Raw genomic sequence first — 11,037 nt, forward strand, 5'->3', positions numbered from 1 at the left:
AGACAACAAAGTGCAGTCAAATGATATGCTCACATATAGTAGTAGTCTAATGTCTTAAAAAACTATGGTAGACTTTATGGGTCTAGGCACAACAAAACCCTTTATTCTAAGTGAATATAGTCTAAATCAATGTGAGAATCATCAAATCATCAATGTTTTAAACCCTAACTTGAGTGACTTGTTGACTCATTCTACAATACTTGGAGACTCAATCTAAAATCATAATTTTTTATGTTTACAAAATGGATCATACACATTTGATGGGGAGGTAGGAGGTTATCGATGTCTCAGCACACCAAGGTTTGTAGCATCGTTTCTTACTTGAAGCTACATGGCCTTGGAACTATGCAATTCTTATTAGGGTTGATGATCACTCTTTTAATTACAAATGGTCATTAATAATGACGAAATCCTAGTTTTTCAAAGCTCAAAGCTAACGGTGTGATAGTGGAAGACATTTGAGGAAGCTGTTGTGTCTAAGAACTTGGTGTGCCTCTGACATTCTTTAGCAATATCCTCTTGCATGCTCTGTGATCCAGAAACTAATACTCCAATATTTTGTCCTTGGTACTCCTTTTCCAATCTATTAAATATATCTGCATGCATATTATGGAGTTAGTTGCGATCTTTTTGATAGACTAGGGCATGTGTATTATATTACAAGCTCCATAATTTAAGGGCTACAAGAATAAATCCTTGTAATCATCTTAATGTTAAGCGCACAAATAAGTTGATGTTAAGAGCCTAAATACCTAAATAAGCTGGTGCCTCATCCAAGAAGTAGAAGTGTAGGATATAACAAATTTTAAACAATCCTACCATATTCAAGGATTTGTGATTTTAAATTCACTTCGTGATTAAACATTTTGTGGTCAAAATTGTTTTCTGTTATTTATTTAATTTTGTCCAATTCTAAGTTCTATAGATATGTGCCTTAGATCTACTTCTTAAAAGCTCCACCCTTAGAGAACATATTGGCATTGTATTTGAGAGATTAAGGGAAGAATTTTAACACTCCAATGGGGCCTAGAACTAAGTTGCAAGCTCCCATTCCAAGATGCATTCTCCTCATCTTTAGTGGTGACTTTTTGAAGCTCTTGTTGGTAACCTGGTGAGCTACTAGCAATGCCGATTTTAGGATATTCTCTTTCATTCTTTGAATGAATCCACCAAAGTGATACAATCAAGCCCCCAAATATGGTAGTCCCCAAGATCATGCTTGCTACCACCAAATGTGCTTGATTGTAGTTGGGAAAGTCAGCTCTCAAGTTCTTGATGATGAAAACATTTGATAGACCCCAAAGGAGATAGAATCCCACCATGGATGCAATGATAGTGGATGCTACCCAAATTGATTTACCTTTAGTGCTAATGCTTGATACACCTTGAGGCATACGTCCTTTTATTGGAGACAACAGTTCATTTCCAATATTATTATTATTTGAGGGCTTCCAAGTAGATCCTCCAAAAGTGGCAAGGTCAAGCGTTTGGTGAGTGCTTGATTCTGTCATACCGGCCACGTTAGTGTAGTCCACCAGAGAGGAAGAGGTGACATATGCAAAGACTCGCAAATCCAATCCACGCTTTTCATATTCAGGTGATATTTCGTTGGGGTCGATGCTATTCAGAACACACAGCTCCTCTGGCTTTCGCACGCAATGGTAGAGCTGGATAGAAGCCGGTAAATCTCCTTGTCCCAATCTTTGCCTATGGAGAACATCACAAAGTAGAGCCAGAAGGGGAGTGACACCTATACCGCCACCAACTAGGATGAGCGTCTTGTACCTGAAAGCACTCAACAACATCATCGTCACAAACTACTACAGGTTCTAACTTCTCCAAAGTATACTACACATTTTAATGCGATCGAGTGAGGCAACACGGTCCAAAACCTCCGCCTGAGTAAGGTTAATCCTTAATGCTTCTAGCAATGATGTTCTTGAAATTAGCATTCAAGAACATCATCGTCACAAACTACTACATGAGCCGCCTTTGTTTGTAGAGTGCACTAGATTTGCCTATATGCATACATGTGTGTGTACTGTGTGGGTTTGAGAGAGAGAGAGAGAGAGAGAGAGAGAGAGAGACCTCAAGAAGAAGTCCGATTCATCTCCATAGGGGCCCTCAACCCTGCCTTAAATGAGAACGGACATCGACAGATGGTCCCATCCACTTGGCCGGACTTCAGAAGTTGGTCTTGTAAGCCAGCGGTCCACTTTCCAAGAGGTTTAATCACAATGGAGAGTTCCTGCTTTTCATCATGTGGGGTGGAGGTCACACTGAAGAAGTGCCATTGCAGCTTCATGAGTCTTGAGAGGCTTGGAAATCGGAGGTACCAACTGCTGAGCGCATGGTAAGCCAATCCTGGGGCCATTGAATTAGCATGGAAACATTAGAAATATTGGCATTGATGAGTACAAAATGTAGATTAAGGTATGAAATCCTATATATACCTTGGGTATAATTGCTGTTGCTGGCTGCAAGCCTCAGTTGTAGTGCACCCGATTCCAAAACCTTAGCTGATAAGACATCGACAGCTTGCCTAGATTGTACCATGCGAAGGAAGCGGTCGATGACGAAGAGTAGGCATGGAACGATGAAGAAGTGCACGGTCCACATGACGTGATAGAGCCAAAAGAGGAAGAAGACGATGTAGAGATGATGCACCCCAAAGAATATCTCATACCATCTCCTCCGAAAGATTGAAAGCGACGTAACCCACATCACTAATCCGGCTATCAAGGCCACCAGGCCGGCGACTACTGCGCACGACTCGCTTTCTACTGACCATTCAGTGATCTTATAGGAACAAATTAGACAACAAGGATGATATTGATCAGGATTAACGTAATTAGACGATGATCAATGCATGTTCATTATACGATGATGATGCACATGATGATATATATGATCATATAAGCATTATTATGATGTGCGCCGCATTTCTAATCTTACCTTGTAGGTTCTATTGGAGCCCGCATAGTATATCATGTAGCCAACGCCATGGAAGGTGAGCATGGAGAGCATAAGCATAGCCAGCCAGATGTGGTACTTGACAGCGTGCTCAAACGGCATTTTGACCAATCGCAAGAACGGGGAGCCCCTCGAGACCGGGATCCACAGGAGAGAGAAGGGTATCATGGCAGCTCTACCCATGTCGTAGGATGCTTTGGCGAGCTTGCTTAGTGGCCTACAATTATCAATTAACACATGATGGCCGGAAGCAGCACATCGACCGCCTCAATATTATATATTCAACCCTGGCGCACCTCCAATATATATTTTGAATATGATTTAGACGGTTATATAGTTAATAAAGATGGATGCTTACAATGATGCTTGCAGTTTCTGAGGCTCTTTCTCGAACCTCTCCTCGAGTTCTTGGAAGTCCAAGTAGCTCATTCTGCCGAAGCGGATGGCCAGGATGGAGACGACCTCGGCAGCCGTCAACACTCCCAATGGGCTTCTGACCACCAAAGGGTAAGTTGTGATGCTCGGACGTGGTAATCTCTCCGACTGCTTAGATGATGATGCTGCAGCAGCTACCAACCTACAACAACAACAAAAGGAGAGTGGGAGCAATCCACATTACATATTATTTTAATAATTGGTCAATCAAGTCTCGTGATCCTGATTTTAAGCTGGTGCAGTACCCCCCTTACAGGATCAGATATATCCTGATGAGGAGGAGGGCTCACTGATCCTGATAAGAAGGATGCACTGATCCTAATGTACCTCTTAAGTTATGAATTAGACCTTAGTTACAACATATATTTTACGTTTCTACTACGTCACGGCGTTATTCGGTCCCCTAATTCGACACGATTCTGGAAACAGACAGCCGGTAATTTGTGCTGCAAATCAAGCAGCTTGCTTACTTGGTTCGACTCTTTCGCAGCTCAATCACCCCAAAGCTGAGGACGGCCACAACAATAAACGGCATTGTTTGGTAGATCAAAACTGAGCCTGCACAGTTTACAAACATGCAACATGTTGTTAATTATCAATACTGGAACCGATACTGTTAAAGCTGGTGTTGATTAGCATCGTTGATCATGACACGCGATCCTAATCTATCCTAAGATTATCCTGTAATAATTACATGCAGCTCTGGATATATCCCGTAACAGACTTAATTCGGTTGCATTTATCCGAACAATATATGCTTATGAAGTCTGCGGCCATAGTGTAATTATCTATGGCGTACTTTTTTTTTTTGGTTTCATGACTAATGTATGGCGTACTTTGAAGAAGAACAATATATATTCTGCGCGACGTTGTGTGATTAAAGATAATTAAGTGAGGTTAAAACAGGTAGGGCGTTCAGGCAATTGAGGCCTTGTTGAGTGACTGACGTTGTGGTGATCAGCAAGGCGCCGCTATATATTATAAACAGTAGTAATTAATTAGATGATGCTGATTTACCGTACTCCCCATCAGTGCGGAAGAATCTAGAGTGGATATGGTCCTCAAGCTGGTCAAGGTACTTGGGGTCCTGCTTGGGCTCAGAGGAGATGAGCCAATAAGCCACCCACAGGAGGCTTGCTGCACAGATGATGGAAAGCAAGCCATGCTTTGCTATGGTGAGATGAAGAAGGAGCCTCTCCATGATCTCTATAGTAAGTTGCTTCAGTACCGCACAGCTTGTTGATGGTGGTACTAGACTAAGGAAATGCTCCCTAGCGAGCTCCTTATATAGCCTTCTCCGTCAATCAACCCGCCATTAATTGGCCACAGCTACGATAAAATAGGAGTTGACCTCTAAATTATTGTCCAAAATTAATACTATCTACACTTGTGGAATGTTACGAGTAGCACCAGCTAGCTAGCCTCCTAGGATCGATATTCTTTTATGTCCATTGTCCACATTTATCACAAACAAAGATCCTTCTCCCATCAAATTATCCCTTGTCTGGATCAAATTAGTCAATATTATTGCTATGCTTTTGGCAGCCGCTGCGCCTTGTCTATGGACCTTGTATTATTGTTCGTGTGGAAGGTGAGCTGATCGCGTGCAGGGGCTTCAACGTGGGTAAGGCAGCCGTGGGAACACGCGCCCACGCGTGCCCTACACGTGCGGGAGCTCAGGGCTTGCGGTGTGCTCGAGCCTTCTCATGCACACAAATGACTTCTACCAGCTTCCCAAGCAACGGCTTAAGCTTTCCATGCTCCCACTTCCCGGGCCACTCCATGTATCATGATGTACAATCGTACACAGTCTGATCTCCCGTATCTACAGACGCACCACCTAGATCTGCCACCCTTTCGACCTTTTCATTGACTTCTATATTACACTTTCTGCCCGAGCACCATTGGCCTTGGCCCCATATATATTAACAGTTCCACCACTCAACGTGGATGGTCCTCCACGTATAATGGCACGTGAATGTTCACAGATAATATATGAGTTTTTCAACGGTTAATTGGAACTTAGAATTGCAGCTACTTTAAGCCTGATCAGTAGTTTTTCTTAGATCTGTGTGTCAACAAGGTGCAACCAATTGTTGCATGGCATTTGTCATGCTCCATCGATCCATTTTTGCAATCTTCACTCCACGCTGTGAGCCCACATAGCCAACCGCTGATGTAGAAGCACACACGTAAAAAAAAGTCTCCAATAAATTGGAAAAGATTGAAAATGCCTTTATATTTTGCTTCAATGTTGACACTAGGGTGAGAAATGCCCGTCTCCTTTTCTTCGTAGCAAAGGTGGTGCTAGGAGACCACATCATGAGCCACGAGTTGACATAACTTACCTTTTCTTTACATCAAATTAGGTGTTAGCAGAAGACCACATCATCACGAGCCACAGGTGGATATTTACCTTGAAAAGATGTGGTTTTAACCAATCCATGAATTCCACAGTACCCTTTTTGGGCAGATTTTCTTATTAACATATGTTGTCGCTCGTAAAAGTGGGGTAAGACGGAAAGGTATGTGGATCCAATCCTAAAGGTGGCGCAGTGTCAGCCCTAGCTAGATAACATCACAACCTAATTGCTCTATGCTTTCCATGTTTTGATCCTGGCAAATCTTTGTTAAGGGTTTCTTTTCTTCCCCCCCCCTTTGCTGCTCATGGATTTGACTAAAGTTCATTGGGTTTTGAGCAACTTTTGAGACGTTGAAGGTACATAATAAAACAACTTCGTTTACCACCACTGTTCACAAAAAAAAACATTTTTTACAACCAATATAAAAACCTTTGGTTTTAACTATGCTAAGGTTTTTTAATTAGATGAATAATTCAAAACCTTTTTTTTTCAAAATTTTACACTTAAAATTTTTTTAACTTGAGTATCAACCATTTTTTAAAGTTATTTTCCAATATCTACCATTCACTTTGTATTTCAAAACTTAAACATTCAAAAAGTTTGCATTTCAAAAAGTTTATACAACAAATATAAACAAATATAAACAACCAAAGAGTCATTTATTAATATCAAAATTTCACTCATACAAAAGTAAACTTCTCGAACTTCTCGCTCATACAAAGGCACTTGACATCCTTTAAAGATAAGGCTTCATCGAGTGGTTAAACTACTATGGATAAGCAAAAAGTTAACATTCTTCCATGATAGCTTTCGATAGGCAAAGTAAAGTAGCAATGTCCATAGGATATGCTAAAAAGCATATATACCATGGATACAAAATTTTGGGAAAGATTAAAATATTATGTGGAACATATTGTGATACTCCATCAATTGACTCTTCAGTATCTGCATAAAGATTAAAAAAATTAATGCATTATATTATAGGTTAGTGTAAGATTATAAGATCATTTTACACAATCAATGGTCAGAAAGGATTTGATTTTCTTCCAACTTCATGGTCAAAAAACCAATATCTGCAGAAAGAAAAAAGTAAGAATATACAAATATTGTCAAAAAAAACCCAATGTTAATCTTGCTCCAATAATACTCACTAGTATTGTGTAGTTCCATAGATATGCCTTGATGTTTTACAAGCATTTCTCCATGCCTCCATAGCCTCAACAATATCAAAATCTTCCACATTTGGACCCTCAATTGATATATGCAACAATGATTCCAAACTACTTGTCTCAAGTTTGTTTCTTAAACGTATTTTGATGTTATTTTGTGTAGAAAAACCCCTTTCACAAATTGCCATACTGGAGCGCTGGATCATGGCAATTTGACTCAAGCACAATAAGTTTTTGGTGAAGGAGAGCTTGGCTTGTTAGGATACTACAATTTGTTGGTGAAGGAAAGCTTGGCAAACCCATATTCTCCACTCTCAATTGTTGCAAGCATCACAATTCACCCTTTTACAATGTCAAGAAGGACTTAAAACATCATCACATAAAATGAAAGAGATCCTCACAGAGAATGTGGAGAAGGATGCAAAGATTCAAAGTCTAGAGGAACTTATCAAACGACTCAAAGAGCAACACCAAATGGTGCTTGTGAACGCAAAAAGACATTGGTTGGTATAGAATCTCTTGCATTTAAAGGTGAAGCATGGAAGAAAAGGATTCGTACAACAAAGTAAGTAACATAAACTTTCATTATGCACTTAGTGATTTAAACAAAATAGTCATGATTTGTGTTCTGCCAGGAATTTTCTGCAAGAGGTGTGTGGTTCTAACGAAGAGGGATGGAAGGATTTGGTCAAAGCCATTCTCAATACCAAGGATATTCTCTTAATTATTACTTACCCTCATCGTCCTAAAATACGCCAAGCTGTTGTCAGCAATGTGGTGAACGAGATTACCACCTCCATCGATTCTTCATCAATCCAACATGCTTGTGATGCAACTGGAATCAGCATGAAAGGGTACCAAGCAATCCGTCAGGTTGTAAAAGATGCATTTCTAAGATAGGAGATCACTAGCACTTTATTTCCTACACTCAAGGTGATTCACAATGTCAAGCGTATCAATAATGATGATGTGTAGCGAGCTATAGGATAGTTTTATCACATTGAGGGCACACTAACATTAGACACAGGGTCGAGCAGAAAGAAAAGCAAGACAACAAGTATAGAATTTCACTATAATGTTTACAATAACATCTTTGTTTATCTTGAGAGACTACAACAAGCTATGGTGAAGTTCTATGGTCTTTCACTAGAAGGTGACAACTTGCAATTGCTATTATTCATGTTTTTTAGTATAATTTAATGAAGACGATTATTTTGTTTTGAATACTGTAAATTATCATTTATTTGCAGTTTTGGGGAGCACACTTTTATTTGTGCTCAAGCTAGATAAGTACCAAATTGTGAAAGGTCGGAAGCTGGAACATATGAGCATTACGCTCATGAATGAGGCCATGATATGTGCATGGGAAAAGACTACCAAACCAAGTTTTAGTGTGCAATCTGAGAAAGAGGTCTGGTGGCTTGGTGCATTCGAGGTACCAAAGGAGACATATGAGGTATTGACATGGATGTTTGAAAGAATTTCTTAGATAACAGATGTAATCAAAAAGAAAATTGATAGTCAACTTTTAGATGTAGAAAACACAGGAAAGTTTAAGGTGGATTGGCATCTTGGGGGAGATTGGAAGACAATTAAATGCATGATGGGCCGCGCTCAAGGCGCAAAATCAAGATGGCCTTGTCCATACTGCAATGCTCATATTGATATTCCTAGGCAGAAAAAAATAAATGGAAAAGGTATGCAAAAGTTTGGTTCTGTTGGGAAGGATGCCTCGAGCGAAGGGTCCCAAGAAAGGGAAGAAGCAACAGGAAGATGCAGTAAATCCAACCGGTCAACTGAGATGAAGACGAGAGAACCAAATGCAAGATGGGTGGAAGGTGTCATGTCTCCTGATATTCTAGGAGAACCAAACAAGAATTCAAAGTGGAGTCCCATCATTAATTTTCCACTAAAGAATATTCACTTTTGCACACTTCATGCATTCATGAGAATCTTCGATCGATTGCTTAAGTGCCATATCGATTATGTATTCACAATGCCTACACAAGAGAGGAAAGTTGAAACCCTTGGTAAATTAGAGCATCTTTTGAATTCTTTGGGTTGCCATGGAAGAAACGTGAAAATTGAAGTGAATAAGTAGGCCTCTGGTATGTCATATGAGGTTGCTCAAAACGGCTCCATGACTGGAGCAAAGGCAAGGAGATTTTTGGAGAAGCCAGCAAACATAGAGAATTCAAAGAAGACTTGGGGACTCTGGAGAAGAGACCTGTGTGCAATCACCACAAATGTAGATTGTCCACCAATATTGCCAGCTCTTGTAAATATGCACAAATAGCTTTGGATAAATTTCAATAACATGGTTTGCATTATGAATCAAAGTAGCACAACTGCCCAAGAACGAGCATCATTCCAACAACATATTGTAGAATTCACCAAAAGTGTGCTAGGTGCTTGGGGAGAGAGTAAAGTAACACATTATATGGTAAGTTGTACAATATAAAAATAAACTAGTGTTTTAACCTGGACTTTTTCTAATTAAATTCTATTGTCATGTGTACAGCACATAGTTTATGCGCATGGTGCGTATTTCATGAACAAGTATGGGTCGCTCAACATGTGGAGTACCCAATGGATGGAGAAATCACATTATAAAGCAAGAGGGGTTTATTTTAAAAATACAAGACATGGAGGTGGAGCTTGTGCAGGAGGAACACATACAAACTATCTACAAGAGATGTTCAATTGGTTTTATCGCACAACCTTTGGAAGGGTATTGGTTAGGGAGCGGGCCCAACAATCAAAGCTTGCGCAACAGGCACTCAAGGCTACAAAACGTCATACTCGGCTTGAATGGTTGCAGACCAATGCTCCCCATAGGCATGGTGCTTGGCGTGCACAAATGAGGAGACAAGGGAGGCGTTGGGTTGTGCATGCACCATCACAAATCTAGATGTAATAAGGCTAAGAAAATAAGTATAGCAATTAGGTTTTTTTTTCCTCTTAAAAAAAACTATCTATAGTTCCTTCACTCACTTCATTTTCATTTCACTTTTTTAGAGAGCTTGAGCTCAAGATCTACGTAGGCACCCACCTAAGGACACCAGCACATCACCACGTTAGCACAGTAGGCATAGTCGTACATGGATATGGCACGCACCAAGAACACCGCACGTGTTACCATGCCTTCACAAAACATAGTGAAAGGCACCCAACGACCACATACTGGCGACACCACGGAAGAGAGTAACCCCTGGCATTCTAGGACACATCCAACGGGATCACCAGAGTCCAGCCCTCCTCCCACAGCAACACCAATGCACACACATGCAGGCCCTTCTAGTGGGAGCAAGCGCATGAAGGAGACCCCACGATGCAACCACCCCAAAGATCAAGACAGAGACTTTGGTGATGAGCAATTTGATTGGGTTGGTGAAAACATTCCTACATTGCACACCACCATTGCACACCACCACAGGTGGCAAGACCCTACTACCAGGACAAGGTCCCCTACCTACCCATGAGGAACTTGATACACAGGTACCACAGCAATAGGAGGAGGAGGATTCAGACTATGAGAGAGATCAAGGGGAGGTTATTACAAGGGCGCGCAAGCGTAGAAAGGTCAAGCTCTTCAAGCCAAGGAAGTCCCAACCTCGCCAACACACCAACACAACATAGAGAGCTCCAAGGAGAAGGATGTGCCAAGGGCATAGGGCTCTACAAGAAATCAAGTTTTATCAGAGTAACACTGAGTTGCTGATAAAAAGAGCCCCTTTTGCTTGCACAGTCAAGGAGATTCTCCAACGATATAGAACAGAGTTCCGTGTGCAGGGGATTGCCCTTGAAGCACTGCAAGAAGCCACTGAGGCTTACCTTGTTGGGCTTTTTGAAGACACCAACCTCCTTGCAATACATGCAAAGAGAATTACCAAGGACATGTAACTAGCTCGGCATATTCAAGATGAGCGCGATACGATCTAGAGATCTTAGATGTTAACCTACTTTTCGAAGCATTGACTCTTTTATTTCAAACCCCCCTTTGTAACAAGCATATATTACTTTCATTTGTAACCTTCTGATAATTTAAATTTTAAGTTTTGCTTGCAATGTCTCGGTGTCATCATGTTTGTTTAACA

General features: G+C 40.7%; 1 pseudogene across 1 annotated transcript; it reads right to left on the bottom strand.

Annotated features, from left to right (window-relative positions):
* Positions 1-420: 420 nt before the first annotated feature.
* Positions 421-4,644, bottom strand: LOC147617165 (ferric reduction oxidase 6-like; annotated as a pseudogene). The gene is made up of 8 exons (XR_015262333.1): positions 4,426-4,644; positions 3,889-3,966; positions 3,332-3,542; positions 2,956-3,190; positions 2,454-2,799; positions 2,089-2,364; positions 1,016-1,785; positions 421-596 (listed from the first exon to the last, which is right to left on the bottom strand). The product of XR_015262333.1 is annotated as a ferric reduction oxidase 6-like (transcript).
* Between the last annotated feature and the right edge of the window lie 6,393 nt (positions 4,645-11,037).

The sequence above is a fragment of the Cibotium barometz genome, chromosome 37 (genome assembly GCF_041138505.1).
Source record: "Cibotium barometz isolate CiBa-2024 chromosome 37, ASM4113850v1, whole genome shotgun sequence".
NCBI lineage: Eukaryota > Viridiplantae > Streptophyta > Polypodiopsida > Cyatheales > Cibotiaceae > Cibotium > Cibotium barometz.